This window comes from Lynx rufus, unplaced genomic scaffold (assembly GCF_022079265.1).
Source record: "Lynx rufus isolate CCGP_SWC_20201006 ecotype Redwood Valley unplaced genomic scaffold, mLynRuf1.p SCAF_2, whole genome shotgun sequence".
Lineage (NCBI taxonomy): Eukaryota > Metazoa > Chordata > Mammalia > Carnivora > Felidae > Lynx > Lynx rufus.
The window spans coordinates 172086934-172092933 of NW_025814834.1; positions in this window are offsets into that span (position 1 = coordinate 172086934).

A 6000-nucleotide genomic window follows, 5' to 3' on the forward strand; every position below is an offset into this window, starting at 1 on the left:
ATCCAGTCCTGAACATTCCAGCTTTCTTGTCCTCTTCATTAAACGTAGGCTATAGATCACAAAGCCTCTTGACATACTCTCTGTAATGTGGCATTCATGTTGGAGTGCTCTTTTCGCATTCTATCTGTAAGTTCCTTCAAGGCCAGGACTGAGTCTTAGAATTCTGTTATTTTCCACGCTTCTCAGCCCTGACAGGGAAGGTAGGATGACATGGGGTCAGGTGGCCTGGGTTCAAATCCTTGTTCTGCTACTTGCTAACTTGTGATCGGGATCAAATAACTTAATTTTTCCAGACCTTGGTCTTCTTAGTGTAAGTTAGGAGTAATAATAATACAGACCTTATGGTATAGTTCTGAGAATTAATAAAATAATGTCTGTAAAGTCTTTTGTACTATGCTTCTAACTGCTCAATAAATGCTGGCTGTCATTATGATTATTATTCACTCATAACATAGTGTTACATGTCAATTGTATCTCAATTTTAGAAAGAGTTATTGTGTAATTTATAAGTGTTCATGCTAATGTATCAGTTTCCTATTGTTACTGTAACAAATTACTGCAAACTTCTGGCTTAAAATAATACATATTTATTATCTTACAGTTCTGGAGGTCAGAAGGCCAAACTGGGTCTCATTGGGTTAAAATGAATGTCTGTTGGACAGTGTTCTTCTGGTGGTCCTAGGGGAGAATCTGTTTCCTTGCCTTTTCCAGCTTTCAGAGTTGACTCACATTCCTTGGCTCCTGGTCCTACATCACTTCAACCTCTGCTTCTGTTGTCCCATGTTCTTCTCCGACTCTGATTCTCCTTCTTGTCTCTCTTATAAGGACCCTGTGATTACCTTGGACCAGCCCAGATAATCCAGGATAATTTCCCCATCTCAAGATTCTTAATGTAATCACATGTCCAGAGTCCCTTTTGCCATGTGAAAGAACATGATATACATATGTATTTGAGAGATAGAGAGTCTGTGTGCATGTGTGAGCTGGGGAGGGGCAGAGCGACAGAGAGAGAGAAACTCAAGCAGGCTCCATACTCAGCATGGAGCCTGACACACGGCTCCAACCCACGACGCTGGAATCATGACCTGAGCCAAAATCAAGAGTTGGACGCTCAGCCAACTGAGCCACCCAGGTGCCCCTGAAACAATATTTTTAAAGGTTCTGGGAATTAAGATATAGACATTTTGGGGGGAGGCCTTATTCTGCCTACCACACCAATATAATAAAACTCATTCATTCATTCAATAAACATTTATTCATCACCTAGTATATATCAGACCTTTTTTTCAGTCCGTGGGGTTGCAAATACAAATAAAATTACCTCTCACATGGCTCTTAGTTTAGTGGAAGAACTCGGTTGGCAGTGGACCTATCTTATGATAGTACTTCTTAAAATGTGGAGGGGAAATGAGAGCGTCTCATGTTTAACAGTTACCCAAAGCTTGGTGCCATTTTGATTGATGGAGAGGCAGAAAATGGATGCAATTCAGCACTCATTAGGCTAAACACACCCTAGACTTGTGTGTGTGAATACGTGTCCATTAAGTTAAGGTATTCTTGAAATCGCTCTCTCAATGGGAAACCAACAGAAGTCGCACACACCAGTTTAAAGTGAGAAAGAGAATGTGGAGGGGCAATATTGTAATATTGTCTTTTATTTTCTGTTTATCACCAAGGTGGTGTGTGTGCATTGCAAGGATTAGGAAGAAACTTTTTTTTTTTTTTTTTTTTTTTTTTACTTTGGGTATCATTTACCTAATAGAGTAAGCTTATTTCACTTACCTTCTCACCCATTAGAATAAACATACCGATTTGGTTTTGGTTTTGTTTTTTTTCACATGCAAGCTTTCAGCTATTGATTGTGAGGGTGACCCAGGGGCGTTATCACATCCTATTCACAGGAATAGACATGGAAGAATAAGCATGGGAATAGGAAGTACCTGCCAGAATTCTTAGAGATATGGGCCTTGGTTGGCAAAGCAAAATCCTGGAAAAGAGAACAAACCAAAAATAATATTTTCAAGTGACAAGTCAATCATGTCTTTATTCCTCTTCCCTTGTCAGAGATGAACAAAACATATCCTTCTCTGGACCCTGTATTTCCTATCAAATAATTCTTCCTGACTCCTTTGAACACAAACTTGCCTCCAAAGTTTTCTCCTGCACAGCCTTCCTCCTACATGACTGCCATGAAGTGGGCCGATGACACCGAAGGACAGATGCCAGAAAGGTTTTCTTTCCCAGTACTTGGCAACACATCACATTTTTTTCATTGGTTGGGGTCTGGGCTTGTTTGTATTTTGTCTTCTTTAGCCCCGAAAGGACCGTAAATGACTGGAGTGGCCTTCTTAAAATGCAGGAAGTTGGCTCTAGCTGCCTTTTGTTTATTCATTATTTTAAAAGGTGAGACTTTTGTGAGTCACTTTGGTTTGTAGAGACCACACAGCTCATTTTATGAAGGTTACACTGACATTCTCTCATTCAACAAATATTTATTGGGTACCTACTGTGTGAAAGTTGGCTGCAGTAGGGCAGGAAGTAGGGAAGGGATTAACATCTACTGAGCTTCAGATGTGCATGCACTGTTACCTTTTTTTTTAAGATTTATTTTTAATTTTATAGAGGAGAGTGTGTGAGCAGGAGAGAGTGAGAGAGAGAGAGAATGAGAAAGAGAGAGAGAGAAAGAGAGAGGATCATAAGCAGGCTCCACGCTTAGCATGGAGCCCCATCTGGAGCTAGATCCCAAGACCCTGGTCATTGTGATCTGAGCCGAAATAAAGAGTCAGACATTCAACTGACTGAGCCACCCAGGTGCCCCTGCACTGTCTCCTTTTATGCTTAGATAATTTGTTTAAGCATAATTCATTATAATCAGAGGCTTTCAGTATGGCAGATAGGTTTCTTCTTCCATGCCAGCTCCATTGTCTGTCTGTCGCACTGTGTTGTAAAGGACTGTGAGCTGAGCTCAAACAGAATAGGAATGCATGGTGAGATCGATAAATTATGTCTGCTATAAAATTTTTTTCAATGTTTATTTTTGAGAGACAGAGAGAGACAGAACACGAGGGGGGGAGGGGCAGAGAAAGAGGGAGACACAGCATCGGAAGCAGGCTCCAGGCTCTGAGCTGTCAGCACAGAGCCCGACGCAGGGCTCAAATCCACAAACTGTGAGATCATGACCTGAGCCAAAGTCGGATGCTTAACTGACTGAGTCACCCAGGTGCCCCAATTATGTCTGCTGTAAGTGTGAGAGGGGAGGATGGTGACATATATGCATGTAAAGTCTCATTTACTTGTTAAACCCTTACTGAACAACCAAACATGTACTCAGCACCGTGAAGGCATATGCATATGTAAATGTAACATGTGACTAATGCCTATAGATGATCACAAACACACTGTAACAAAGAAATGTGGAGAAATGCTCTGGAATGGTCCAGAAGTCATCAAGGAACAACTTTAGTTGAATTGAGCCCTGTGTATCAGTCAACGTTTCATCCTTGACTGTAGAAGTAGAACCACCATAAGTATTATGGAATAAGGGATTTATTATAGCAATTAGATGTGACATAATTGTGGGAGGGTCTGGGGAAGTAAGATCCAGAAAAGGGAACTGGAGGACCAGAAATAAAATGGCTAGCCCAGCTGAAACACTGACACCGATAGATGGGTAGGAGCTTGCAAGGGATACCTGGGAAGGCAGGCAAATCTAGCCTCTGGGATGGGACCAGCAGGCACAGTGCTGGAGAAATTCATGGAAGGTTGCTGATTCTGTATCTGGGGGTGGGCTGGAGCAGTGAGTGGGCAACAGGACCAGCAGCTGGGAAGAAGAGCTGGTCACAGAGCAGGGGACACATTTGAACCTGCTACTGCTTCTGCTTTTGCCCCTCACCACATCTAATCAAGACTGTAACCTTCCAGAACTCTTGCAAATTTGTCTTTTGGGTCAACTTTAATGTGGAATCATATAGGAAAAGAGATCATGAGAGACGTAGTTCTAACTTAGCCACGTGGACACCTCAAAATGTGTTCAAAACATCACACCTCAAAAATGTGGCACAAATCTGCATAAGAGAAGGAGTGAGCAGAGCATGTGGGAAGGTTTGTGGACAGGGTCTGGTGTAGGAGTGAGTAAGTTAGTATTTAGGAAACCATGAATAGATGGGCCTGGGTATAGTGAAGGAGCTTATGCTGGAAGATAGTGGAAGCTAAGGTTAGAAACAAAGGTTGGAATCATTAATTAATGAATTAATTAACCTATTCAATCATTATTTGTTTGTTTTTTTTTTAATTTTTTTTCCACGTTTTTATTTATTTTTGGGACAGAGAGAGACAGAGCATGAACGGGGGAGGGGCAGAGAGAGAGGGAGACACAGAATCAGAAACAGGCTCCAGGCTCTGAGCCATCAGCCCAGAGCCCGACGCGGGGCTCGAACTCACGGACCGTGAGATCGTGACCTGGCTGAAGTCGGACGCTTAACCGACTGCGCCACCCAGGCGCCCCACAATCATTATTTGTTGAGCACATTTTATCTACCAGGCACTGTACGAAGTGCTAGGAGTATGGTGATAAATGAAGAGCCAGATTTTGAAACAATTTGTATGTTAGACTAAAATATTTGTTCAGTTTTTGATCCTTTGTTTGAGAAATAGTAGACTCTTCCAGTTGGGACAACTGATTAGTTGAATTTCTGCCCTTAATTCAACTCAACCAATACTTAACTCATTTCAACCAACATTTAAACCTCTTCTCTGTTCAAGTTCCTCGCAGACAGTCACTGTCCTCTCAAACTGTGAAACATGGCTGCACCTGATAATATTGGTCAGAGTAGAAATACTGAGTCACTTCTTTCCCTGGCAATTTTCTAGAATGTTTTGTGCTCACATTTTATTTTATGCCATGATGTTTTTCTTCAAAGCAAAGGTACTTATTTATCAGGCACTTAAGACAAACCACATACAGGTTGAATTGCCTTAAATCCCCAGATTTTTGTTGAAACCGATGTCATTTCTGAGCTCTGTGCTAGTCAAGTGTAGCACAGCCTAACATTGTGCTCTTGCTTGGCATACATGATCTCATTGAATTCTCCCAAGCCTTAAAAAGGTAGATACTATTAGTTGGACCCATTTTGTGGAAGTGGAAAGCAAGACTTAATGAGATTAAGTAACTTTGCCAGGATTATGTAACTAGTAAGAGACTCAGCTAGGAATCCAGTCTTCCTAACCATTCCATAGTCAACAAATGAGCAGTTAACTATTTTATCATTTGGCGACTGGTGACTTTAAGAATCCTGCAGATGACTCAGGGGGAATATTTTATAGGCAGGATAGATGTCTAAGAAGAATTGCTTATAGTCTTAATAGATACAGATTAAAAATAAAGTATCTGCGGATGCGAATCTGTAAAGAGCAAAGAGTGATCTTTGAGGACTTTCACTCCAATGGTTCACTCCATTGGTTCACTCCAATGGTTCAAGTTGGCCTATGAGCCTTTCCCCCAGATTCCAAGATGCAGGCATCTGCAAGTTAAACCCTTGTGATATATGGACAGTTTTGAGGATTGTGTGGTGGGTGTGTTTTATTTTCACAACTCACCCCTGAACTTATTATTGGATAATGTGGATATGCTGCCATTTCTGCTAAATAAGCAATTATAATGAGGATCCCATTGCTCATTGTGTGTTGTGTGTGAGAAAGAGCACCGAATCTTTAGAGTCAGAACTGAATTAAAATAAAAAACAGGAGCGCCTGGGTGGCTCAGTTGGTTAAGTGTCTCTCTCTCTCTCTTTTTTTTTAATTCAAGTTTGTTTGTTTGTTTGTTTGTTTGTTTTGAGAGAGAGAGAGAGTACTAGCAGGGGAGGGGCAGAGAGAGAGGGAGAGAAAAGTCAGGGGGTTCAATCCCATGAACCGTGAGATCATGACCTAAGCCCAAATCAAGAGTCGGATGGTTAACCTACTGAACCACCCAGGAACCCCAAGCCCCCAACTCTTGATTTTGGC